The sequence below is a fragment of the Leucopleurus acutus genome (genome assembly GCF_964270905.1).
Source record: "Leucopleurus acutus genome assembly, chromosome: 8".
NCBI classification, from domain to species: domain Eukaryota; kingdom Metazoa; phylum Chordata; class Mammalia; order Artiodactyla; family Delphinidae; genus Leucopleurus; species Leucopleurus acutus.
Window position 1 is genome coordinate 93,885,022 of NC_139151.1, and position 12,287 is coordinate 93,897,308.

Sequence of the window (12,287 nt, forward strand, 5' to 3'; positions counted from 1 at the left end):
AGTTGGGTCTTGTTTTTTGATCCACTCTGACAAGCTTTTAATTGATGTACTTAGACCATTAAAAATGATGAAAAGAACATGGACTTCAGAGCTAGACAAAATGGCTTCGTGTTCTGGATCTTCAGTTATCCACTTTGGGACCATGAGCAAGTTACTGTTAACCTTTCTGAGCCTGGTTTTCTTGTCTGTAGGATTATCTCTTTTCATATAGGATTGTTGTGAGGGTCAAGTGAAAAAATATATACCATGTTTAACTGATTCTCAGACCCTTATTTTTTCATACTTCAAAATCTTTGATGTCAGATTGTGTTAAAATTGATATTGTTTTAGCATTGTATCATATCTTAATTGGAAGCTTTTTCTTTCTTAGTGTTATATAAAATAATGGTGCATCTTACAATCATTTGTGTCAGGCAGCTATCCCACATTAATGGGACTGCGTAAATCCTAAACAAAAAAATATAAATCGAACCTAGCAGTATATAAAAAGAGATACCTATCATAACTAGATGAGGTCAGGAATATAAGATTGGTTTAACATTAAAAATTTAATTAATGTACCTTCTCACATTAACAAAATGAAGGAGAAAAACCTACCTGATCATCTTAAAAAGGTAGGAAAAAATCATTTGATAAAATTCCGCAATCATTCTTGAGAAGAACTCTCAGCTAAATGAGGAATAGAAAGGAACTCCTGTAACATGATAAAGGATATTTATGAAAAACTTAGAGCTAACATTATACGTACTGGTTAAGTACTGAACGCCTTCTCTTAAAATTGGGATCATGTCAAGGATGTCTGCTCTCTCCACTTGTGCCCAGCATTGTACTGAAGGTCCTAGACAGTGCAAAAGAAAAATAAAGGCATAAAAATTGGAAAAGAAAAACTGTCTTCATTTGGAGATGACATGATTGTGTATTCAGAAAAGCCAAAGGAATCTACAAACTACTAAACTATAAGAGATGTTATAGCAAGGTTAGAATACAAACTCTTTGGGTCTGAAGAAAATTTGAATTTTAGTTGAAACACTTTGTCTCGTTTTTTTGTCATGAGACACGTGGTGGTCTGGTGGTCTTTTGCGACCTTCTGTAACATAACTAGAGATGGAATTAAACTAATTTTATTATGTGTATTTTGCAATTATCCACCTTCCTGGATTCTGTAATTAGTTCGCATATTTCTAGCTGATTCTCTTGAGTCTTCCAGATATAAAATCCTATCATCTGCAAATAATGATTGCTTTTGTGTTTAGGGAAATGAAGGCTATATTATGGTCTTCACATAAGAGAACAGTATCAGGAGGATATGTAACTAAATATAGAAGAAAACTCCACTAACCATAGCTAAAGAAGTCAGGGTTTGTATGTCTCACATTAAAAGAAATCTGGAAGTAGGCAATCCATCCAGGGCAAGTGTAGTGATTCAGTGATGCCATCAGAGAAGCAGGCTTCTTTCTCTGTTTCTGCTCCATCACCATCAGCATGCTGGCTTTGTCTTTTCATTTACAATACGTCTGCTTCAATTCCAGCCAATCATGTCTGCATTCCGGGCAAGCAGAGGGAGAAGACCAAGGGAGAAAACCAAAAGGCTTACCCTTAAAAGACTTCATCTTTTTAGTTAGGAAAACTCACATACCCAGGGGCTGTACCAGTACTGTGTCACACGGTCATCCATTGCTGCACAAGAGGGTGGAAAATTTAGTATTTTAAGCTGGTTTTGTTAGTAAAGATAAGGAAGGTAATGGATGCTGGGGAGGCATCTAACATCTGTCAGGACTAATAGTAATCTGGACTGTGAGAAGTTGGGGTAGTGGGATGAACTTTGTCATTAATTGTGTGTGTGTGTGTGCGCGCGCGCGCGCGCATGTGTGTGCGTGCGTGTGTGTGTGTGTACACAATCTCACTGGGTATTGCTGGGATACAAGAGTTTTGGTTTTTTGTTTTATTTATTTTAAACACTATTTTGTAGCTGGCCACTTAACTGAACTTCCTTATTTGCTCTGATAGGTTTTTAGTTGATTCTCTAGGATTTTCTTAATAGCTAATCAATGGAAAGCTCTTGGATTTCTTTTCAAATTCCTTTCTTTTTCTGTTTTCTTATTGCTTCTACCAGTTTCCTTATGTTTCCTTCATTCTTTTCCAAATTATCAAATTGGGTGCTTACTTTATTTTTGGATGGTAATTCTGTGTATATATCAGAGTAAAGTTAAAATATGAGACTAGAAGCAATTGAAATTTGGAAATATTTGAGGTCTCAGTAGATTTCATCTCTTAAGATTTTTTTAATTGTTGTTTTTTTATTAATTTTTTATTTATTTTATTATTTTTTTGGCTGCGTTTGGTCTTCGTTGCTGCGGTGGGCTTTCTCTAGTTGTCGCGAGCGGGGGCTACTCTTCGTTGCGGTGCGCGGGCTTCTCATTGTGGTGGCTTCTCGTTGTGGAGCACGGGCTCTAGGAGCGCAGGCTTCCGTAGTTGTGACACGCATGCTGTAGAGCGCAGGCTCTGTAGTTGTGGCGCACGGGCTTAGTTGCTCCGCGGCATGTGGGATCTTCCTGGACCAGGGCTCGAACCCGTGTCCCCTGCATTGGCAGGTGGATTCTTAACCACTGCGCCACGAGAGAAACCCAATCTCTTAAGATTTTTAATAAAAGCTGGCTATATGCTTTTCTTTTTTCAATAGATGAGATGTGTTATCAGTCTTCAACTTAACATTTAAGGCAAATGTCAGATTTTTTATTTAGTGAAATTATTGAGGAAAGAAAAGTTTTAATATTTCCATAAGCCACAAAACCCCATAGGCTTAAGGATTTTAATAAAATCCTATACTGTGTATACATAGAGTAGCTAACATATATATAATACTCGGTGAATAGAATTTCATAGTTTTTAATCCTTTTAAACAACACTAAAAATGCTGTGCTAAATTCTTTGATACTCCCTCTTCCAGGAGGTGGAGCTTAATTATCTATCCTCCCTTTGAATACAGTCCGAATATAGTGACTTGCTTCTAACGCATAGAGTATGAAATGGGGATGGTAGCTTTACAGTGGAGAAACCTGGCAAACCCCACCTTAACCAGGGGATCAAGGTGAACTTCCCCTGTAATAAGTCACGGTGATACCATGTGTCCCCCGATATGAAGTAAAGAGAAAAGCACATCAGCTCTGTAGTATTCTCCAAAATCCATAACCCCAGTCTAATAAACCAACCCAGATTGAGGGACATTCTGCAAAATTCCTGACCACACTAGGCAAAAGTGTCAAGGTCATGAACTACAAGGAAAGATGGAGAAACTGTCGCAGATGGGAGGAAACTAAGGAAGCATGACAACCAAATGCAATGCAGTGTCCTAGATTAAATCTTGGAACAGAAAAGTGACCTTAGAAGAAAACTGGGAAAATCCAAAAAGAAAACAGAAGTCTGTAACTGAGTTAATAGAATTAACTAAATGTTAACGTCTTGGTTTTGATCGTTGTACCGTGGTGATACAGGATGTTAACATTGGGAGAAGCTGGGTGAGGGTATTCGGGAACTCTCTGTACTACCATTGCAACTGTTCTCTAAAATTATTTCAAAATGAAAAGTTAAAAAGAAAGCAATTGCAAGTTTGCATGGTAAAGAAATAAAAAAAATTTACACCTACCAAAAACTTGTGGAATGAACTCTGCTACTGTTACGTGAACAGATGTCTCTGGCTTTGAGGAAAGTTCAGTGAGTGGGATATGTGGCTTCCTCAGGGGCTGTGATCAAGTAATTGAGATGGTGGGCCTGGGAACACTGCGCTAGATGATGGAAAAGTGCCTCCAGGGGCACCAGGGACTTTTAGGTGGAAGATGCGCGTGGAGAGGGCGAGTAAAGTAGCTTCATGAGTACAGGAATGAAGAAAAGCACTCTCAGATTTTGTGGAGTGAGGTGTTGTAAATGTAATTACAAAATAAATATTTTAAGTAAAGAAAAAACTGCAGTGCTGATAAATTCCTGATATATTAACCTTTTCTGCTTCAGAAATCTCTATTTTAAAGGCGGTAAATCCTTTTTATTGTTGTTTGTTGAATCATTGAGTAAAGGTATCAAATGTTAGTGAACTTCCTCTTCTCCTCTAGAAGAACTGACAACACAGGCCTAGTACGTTTTTATAAAACCTTCAGTCCATGAGAAGTGCCCCTGAGGGGTTTTGTTGGTATTTTTTTCCCCTAATTTTAAGTACGTTGTCTTGTAACTGTTACGTTTATAAAAATGGGATAAGCAAAAGAATAAACAAAAAGGCAGTCTTGCAGTAGTTCTCAACTAGGAATCAGGATGCTTGGATTATCATTTGACCTCACCAGTGCGTGGCTTTGGCTGCCAGGTGGAGGTTGTTCGAGCCTGTCTCTGCTGCCTCCAGGCTGGTGTGAGGTTAGGCAAGAAGGGCGCTGGGCTCCCTGCTCTTGCCCTCTCATCTGTACGGGAAGGTAGCGAGGAAGAGAGCCAGTGTAACCCTGCAGCGTTTGCTGCATAGGAGGCTTTGGAGCAATAGTAGGAATGCTCATTGGTTCCATTTGTCACAGCAAACAAATGAAAAGGAACTCATCAGCCTGTGGTGCACTGGTGCTTGGAAAGGCTTAGAATCCCTTTGGAAGTTTTCAGATTCATCTTCAGACACAGCTTTGAAAAATTAATCCATGAGGCGTGGAAATATTTTCCAGCCCTTCACCTGAGATATATGGTTCTGTCAGTGTCGTAAGCTGAGAGAAAATCTCCTGTACTCAGATCCCTTGAATCTCCCAGGTTGCTCAGAGGCAGAAGTGCTTTTGCATCTTTAACGACGCAGCTGTTTCTTAAACTTCCTGAGGGAGAAGGCGAATGCTTTATTTACTCTGTCTTGGCTCTCTGCACTTATTCAGTCTGTTTTATTGTTTTTCATTAATTTTGGAAAATTCTTAGCCATTATTTCTTTAGATGTATCTGTTGCCTTGTTTCCTACCCCTCTTCTGGAACTCCAGTTACAGCTACTGTAAGAACATTAGCTATGGTTCTACAGTTCTTGGGTGCTCTGTTCTGTTTTCTTACACTCTTTCTCTTTGCATTTTGGTTTGGATAATTTCTTTTTTATTTTCAAGTTCACTACAGTATTTCTTTCCTTTGCCATATCTACTGTGCTGATAAACCAATTGAAGAAATTCTATGATACTATGTTTTTTACTTCTAGCATTTTCATTTGGCTCTTTTTCTTATAGTTTTCATCTCTCTACTGAATACTCCCGTCTGCCATCTGTTCATGTAAGCGGTCTGCCTTTTTTACTAGTTCCTTCAACATATTAATTATAGTTAGTTTAAGGCCCCCATCTAGTAGTTCCAACATCTTGGTCATCTTTGGGTCTGGTTCTGCTGGTGGCTTTATGTTTTGACGGTGGATTGTTTTCTTTCGCATTTTGTTTCCGATAAATGTTGACTGAATGATGGACATTGTGTGTTAGAAAAACAAGAGACCTAAAGTAAATGTCATGTCCAGAAATGGGCAGACCTCTTCTTCTGTGAGCTGTTAGCATGGGAGGTTGACTCAGTCTAGTGTGTAATCAAGGTGGGTTTGGGTTTGTCCATTGCTAGACTTACCTCCAGCACCACACACTTCAGATGCTGTTGGTGGTCACCTTGTTCCTGTGTGGGGCACAAGGTACTAAGGTTTTTCTCAGAGTTCCAGCCTCACCCTCCACTTTCAGCAGGCCCTGCCTGCCGGTGCCACACAGGAGGCCTTGCTCCTGTCCGTGGGTCGACTTAACCTTGCTTGTGTGTGGTGCCGGGCTCGTGGTGGAGCAGCAGGATTCTGTTCCCCTGGTCCAGCCGCAGTCTGGCAGGCTTGCTTGCCGGGACCTTGGAGGTGGGGCTTTCTCAGCATTCTTGCTCCTCCCCCTGGGCAGCTAGAGTCTGCCCTCTGTCTGTGGGCGTCTGAGGTTGGAGGGAGTTTCCTGCCCCTCCCGTGGTGGTAGCTGACCTGTGCGCTGTATCCGTGTAGGAGCCTGATGTGAGCGAGTTCACCTGGTTGTCCTTCAGGGGCAGATGGCTCTTGCGTCTGCCCCTTCTACCAGGGCAGCGTCCCTCTGAGTTGCTGGTGGGGGGGTGTCCTGCTTATGTCTGGAACTTCCAAACTGCCCTACTAGCCCACACTCAGTTTGAGGAATTGGTTAAAACTCCAGCTGTGTTTTGAGGCCGCTTTTACAGTAGCCACCCCTACCTTCTGTGCTTTTCCAAAGCTGAAATAGTTTGAGTGTCCCATTGCTCCTGGATGTCACTCTTTGGAGTTTGGTTTCCCTGATTGCCTTATGACCATAGCTCTCCGATTGGCCCAAGACACGTTATGGTGTTAGTGGGGTATCTGGTGCCGTTTTCTCATTGTTATGGTGGATTCCATGTTCCCTTGTGGCTTTCTGCATCCTAAGCAGAAGCAGATCTTTTATGTTGTGACCAACCAGTGAGTGGGGGGTGGGGAGACAGAGCAGAATTGGGGCACCTACTGATCCACGGCTGCATGTCGTTGTCGGGTGTTTGGACGGTGCTACCTCTTGGGATTTGGGACAGAGGCTTAGCTGGCTGGTTTATCAGTTTATTTTGTGGTTTTCATTAGGAAAGTCCTTTAATGCACTAAAATGAAGCCTGTCGACGTGGGTCACATTCAGGAGGTTCTGATGGGAAGGGCATATTGCACAGTCGGCTGCTGACTGAAGGGCACTGGAAAGCCGTCACTGCTTTGGGAGGCAGATGCTCTTGGACCGCTAGGGATCCTGGGGTTCTTGTCCTTCTGTATAGTCTTTGAATGGTTGGATAGCCTGTCCACTAGGAACAGACTTGCATGGCATAGTTTTAACAACCGTTTCTCTCTCTCGTGGTCTTTACATGTGTAATATAAGGGCAACTTATAAGCCCATTGCTGCCTTGCTGTTTCACCCAGAAACAAATTTTCCTTTTTTTCCCCTCAAATCCATTTCCTCCATCTTTTACCTTTTAAAATTCTGTATACAAGATGCGGTCATTATTATTAAATGATGGTCTTCCCCCTTTAAGGTCATGGGCTGGTACTTAGAAGATTTGGAAAGTCCCGTGAGATGCATGTGATGCCTGTGAGGGAGATGGATTTGTTCTTTCAACAAATGTTTGACTGCCCACTCCTTGACAGGCACTGTGCTAGGGGCTGCAAGACCAGTCGTGAGCAAAACCAGATGTGTTCCCACCCTCACAGTTTCCAGAGGAGTGCTGGCCTCTTCCTTGGAAGCTTAGAGATTCAGGTAGAAGGGGCATGTCATTGGTTGCTGTACTTTTCAGTATAAAGGTCTGTCACACTCGTACTTGATTTATTTTTATTATATCTAACTCTGTTCTGTGACCAGTTGGATTTCTTTACTGGCTTCAAGAATTGAGATGAATGGAGTGTAATGTTGAGATCCCATTCTGTCTCTCCTCTACCCCTTCCTCCCTTCCCACCCCAAAACAGTGCTGAGTGTATTCTAACATAAGTGACAGAGACCCTGAGGGGACAGGATGGATGCAAGGGTTGAGCAGAGAGCTAACATGTTCTGATTATCTGTTCTGCACTGGCACTGGGCAGGGAGCTTTACAACCCTCATCTCACTGGATCTTCAGCTCCACGAGAAAGGTGGTGTGGTCTCCATCTCATATACTTCAAAAAACAGAGGGGTTAAGTCACTTAAAATTGTGCAAGGTACTCATCGCCATGGTTCTTTCTACCATGCTGTGCGGACTTCCTTTAAACACTTGTTATTGCTAATCCTGTTGGCTTTATGTTACTGAAAATCAAAGAAATTAAACCAAAGTAGCAGTTTCAATTTGAAGTATTTATTTGCTTAAGTTAGTTTTAAGTTGACCCAATCCTTGCCCTTTGCTTTATGATTCTAATATTTGAAAGCATCATAGGAACTTTGTAGTTCTTATGCTTTGAAATGTGCACGTTCTACAAAATTACCATGGTACCTGTTTAATGAAGAAAAGCTAAATGCTTTGTCGAACGTTATTGTTCTGACCGTTTCATATGTGACTTGCCTTTCGGTTGTGTAGATCCACAGTGTAGAGTGCCTAGGGAATTTGCAGAGCTGTGGAAGAGTCCCTCATTTAAACTTTTCAGATAGGGATAAGCGTGGCCCCTGTTCTGGGGGGAAAAACCCTCAAAACATAATAAGCATTTGCATTTGCTCACTGGATGGGAACACTGGTGCTTTCATGTATTGCCAGCATAGCTGAAAACTCCTTCCTCTCTGCCGAAAAGTGGCTGACGCTGAGTCCTGGAGGGGCTGTAAATTATGCCTTCTAAACACTTCAAGGTGTTAAAGAGGTCCTGCAGAAATAATTAAGCCTGCAAAGTTCACTTATCCTCAGGCTGAGACACTTGAACTATGATTATTGGCAAAGCTTGCTTCCCTTCTGAGAGAAATTGTAATTTGGTGGACAGGGCTAGATGATTTGAGACACCTTAAATCAGCAGCTCTGTCCTACACTTGTGCAGTTGGCTGTTTTCTAGGTGGATTTGTTACCAATCATTGTTTCCTATAAATCCCAAATGCTGCTGTCTCTGCTGTGATTCAATGTGAACGTAAAGCTTTGGAATGCTTAAGTTTGAGTGTGGTGTGATTTAAAATAAAAGAACCTACGAAGATGGACCCATTTGGGTAGAAAAGGAGGTAAATATTTAAGCTGTGTGTGTTTATGTGTGGGGCTCACGCTTCTCCGTGAATTTTTACTCCTTTCAGTTCCTTGGTAGAGGACCGTTTCCTGAAACTTACTGTGTGCTGGTACTCTTAATACTCTAGAATGGGGTAGGGAAAGGTCTGACTTTAGAGTTAGGATTCATGAGTGGTGACACTGCCACTTAACAGCTTTGTGTCTCAGTTTCCTCACATATAAAATGAGATTTGCATCTGCCCCAAATAAGTGACAAACTGATAATAAAGAGCAAATGAGACCATGGATACAAAAGTGCTTTGCAACAGGGAAAACATTCTAACATTTGCAAGGATACTAATAAAAGAATGCCAGTTTCCACACCAAAGGAATTCAGTCTAGCTGGAGAGAGAAATGCGATCATCCGAAATAGCAGCAAAACAGTGATAGAACAGAATGTAAGACACCTGACCTATAAGATAAAGGCTGTAAATGCTGTGGTGTTTCACAGTAAGAGAAGATTGTTGATGTTGGGGGCGCTCAACCTCAGTAAAGTTCTCACAGAGAAGATGGATTCTTTTAGGTCTCATGAACTGTAGGTATTTTGTCTGGATGATGGGAGGGAAAGCAGCAAGATGACTGAGCAGGAAGGAGATTGGAGTGAGTGGAGTGTATCTAAGAAGCAGCAGCAGGCAACCAGCAGGCCCCCAGGCTGTACCCAGATGGCCGACCACAGGACAGCTTAAGTCAGATGGCCTTGGAAGCTAAATCTGTTTCTGATTTTCTTTGAGTAGGAGAAATTCTCATTGGGATGCTTTGCCGCCTTCTTAATGTTAGTGGAAACAACAGTCATCATATAACTCAGAAGTTATCCTTGGCTTTAACTAATGAATAGAGGACTTGCCCAGGAAACAGAACCAAAGTCAGTAAGTCTGGACTAGAAAGCGTCTTTTTCCTCCACCTATTTCGGTTACGCTTCCAGTTTCTCATGCTAAACTTGGAAATGTTCGCCCCCTTGTGTAAGTCCTAACAGTCTCTGATTTTGAGTGGACTCGTAGGCTGAATGAAGCTGGCGAGGTCGTCTACACCAGCATCCTGCTTTCATTAGGAACCGAGGTTAAACTCTGCTTGGATAAGAAACTGTCTTCTTTCAGAAGGCTCTGACACAGTAGCTGGTTTGGGAGTAACCCTCCTGTCAATAAAAGAAAAAGAAGTATAAGAGCTTATTGAAGTAGATGAAACAACAGTTCAGGGAGCAGCCCATGCAGTCAGGACTTGAGAGACAATTCCTGAGAGACAGGAGCACACTGAGGTGAGCTACTTGTTCACTCTGGCTCCTTCCCCGAGGGTGCTTCCTAATTCACAGCCCAGGGTATGGAGGCTTTGCAGAAAGCAGCAGTCCCACAGGGCTGACAGGTTGGAGTTAGGGGCTTCCAAAGTATCTGGGATTTGAAGAACAAAATCCCAGGAGAAAGGGAACCACGGGGATATAGCAAAAAATGGGCGTGCAATCTTCCCTTAAGGTGTTTGCCACCTTCTGAGGTGCACACGATCAGAACAAAACTCTGAGAATCCCTGCAGAAAGAAACAGCTGGGAGCCTAACAAGCTCTGTAGCTATTTCAGCAACCGTGTATAGTACTGATGAGATAAAGATCAGTGTTCAAGGCTGGCCAAGATGGAGGGGTCCTGGTAAATACCCCAGGCTTTAATTGAAGGCCCAGAAGGCCACACCTTCAGAGTAAGGGCAAGCTGAAAAAAGGTGGCCCTGACAAAACTTGAAACCAACCCCTGACAGGCTTATAGTGGACTGCATTCTCTGTACCTGCCAGAAGAATATGTTACATTCTTAGGAGGAAGATAATCTGGATCATCCAGAACCTCTACAGTTTTTTAATACAGAATGTTGGCATCCAATAAAAAATTAAGATGCACGCTAGAAGTTGAAACCAAATGAACAAAATGGAGAGTAAAAAGATGATAGAAAAAGACTTACAGGTTATTCAGATATTGGGGTTATCAGTCGGGAACGAACAATGTTCAATAATATAGAAGAAGAGAAGGAGGATTTCCACAAAGTTTTGAAATCTTCTTTTAAAAAGTCAAATGGAAATTCTGCAACTGAAAAATATAAGAAGGGAAAGTAAGAATTCAGTACAATTGGTTTAATAGCAGTTTAGACACACACACACAAAAACGATAAAGGATTATTGGACCGGAAGAAAAAGTAGTAGAAAATACCCAGATTGAAGCACAGAGGGGAGAAATACAGAGAAGAGAATAAGAGACATATGGGACATGGTGAAAACATTTTACGTACATGTGTATTTGGAGTCCTAGAAGAAGAGGAGTGTGACAGAAGCAATATTTTAAAAAATATTGACTGAGAGTTTTCTAAAAACAGGGAGAGACATCAAATCATAGATTGGAGAAGCTCTCCAATCCTAGGTGGGATAAACACAAAGGGCCACACTGAGGTATATCTGTGAACCTCGATGAAACAAATAGAATGAGCATACACTTAAACTCAGCCGTATCAGAAATTACATTAAGCGTAAATGGACTATATATACAATTGGAAGCCAAAGATTTTTGAATTGGATAAAATATTAAAAGCCATTTATATCCTTTTTATAAGAGACAATCCTGAGACAAGCTTTGAGGGCACAAATTTGAAAGTAAAAGTTTTGGAAGTAAACACACGCACACACATGTACATGCACACGCGCACAGGCAGAGAAGAATCAATAAAGATAAAGAATATTGCAACAGTACTTAAAATCAACTTACTGTACTTGACAGTGGTAAAACATCTCATCAACGGCAAAATTCTCTTTTTTTTAAAGTGCACATAGATCATTTACAAAAATAAGCTATGTACTGGGCCATAAATCAAGTTTAAATAAATTGCCAAGTTTTTGAAATAACGTGTGTTTTCTGACTACAGTGCAAAGTAGAAATCAGTAACAGAAAGATAAATAGAAAATCCCAAAATGTTTGGAAATTAAACAGCATACTTCTAAATGACCCATGGGTTAAAGAAAGTATCACAAAGGAAATTAAAAACATTTTTCACCTAAATTATAATGAAAATGATATATAAATGTGTGGGATGCATTTAAAATAGTGCATAGAAGTAAATTTATAGCTTTACATGTATGTATTAAAAAAGAAGGATTGAAATATCTAAACTTCAACCTCAAAAAGCTAAATGCAGGATGAATTAAAATCCCCCAAAACAGAAGAAAGTAAAAATAAGAGCAGAAAGGAACAAAATAGAAAAAAAATGTAAGATAAAGAAAATCAGCAAAACCAAACATTGGTTTTTTGAAAAGATAATAAAATTGATAAACATCCAGTAAGACTGATCAAGTACAAAGAGAAAACACAGATTATCAATATCAGGAATGAAAAGAGGTGTATTACTACAGGTTCTATAGGCATTAAATAGGCATTGACGCACATTTAGTCCAATAAATTTAACAATTTAGGTAAAGTGAACACATTCCTTGGAAAATACTACCTGCAAAACTGACATGAAAATGTGCGTAATCTTATGGGTATGAAAGAAAATTAATCCATGATTTAAAACCTTTACACACCAAAAAAACACCTAGCCCAGATGGTTTTTTTTGATGAATTC

The 12,287-nt window shown here is 40.6% G+C and overlaps 1 protein-coding gene across 3 annotated transcripts in view; it reads left to right on the plus strand.

The window, feature by feature from the left end:
- Window positions 1-12,287, plus strand: part of EXT2 (exostosin glycosyltransferase 2) — a 135,054-nt gene that overhangs the window by 45,987 nt on the left and 76,780 nt on the right. The window lies entirely within an intron of this gene.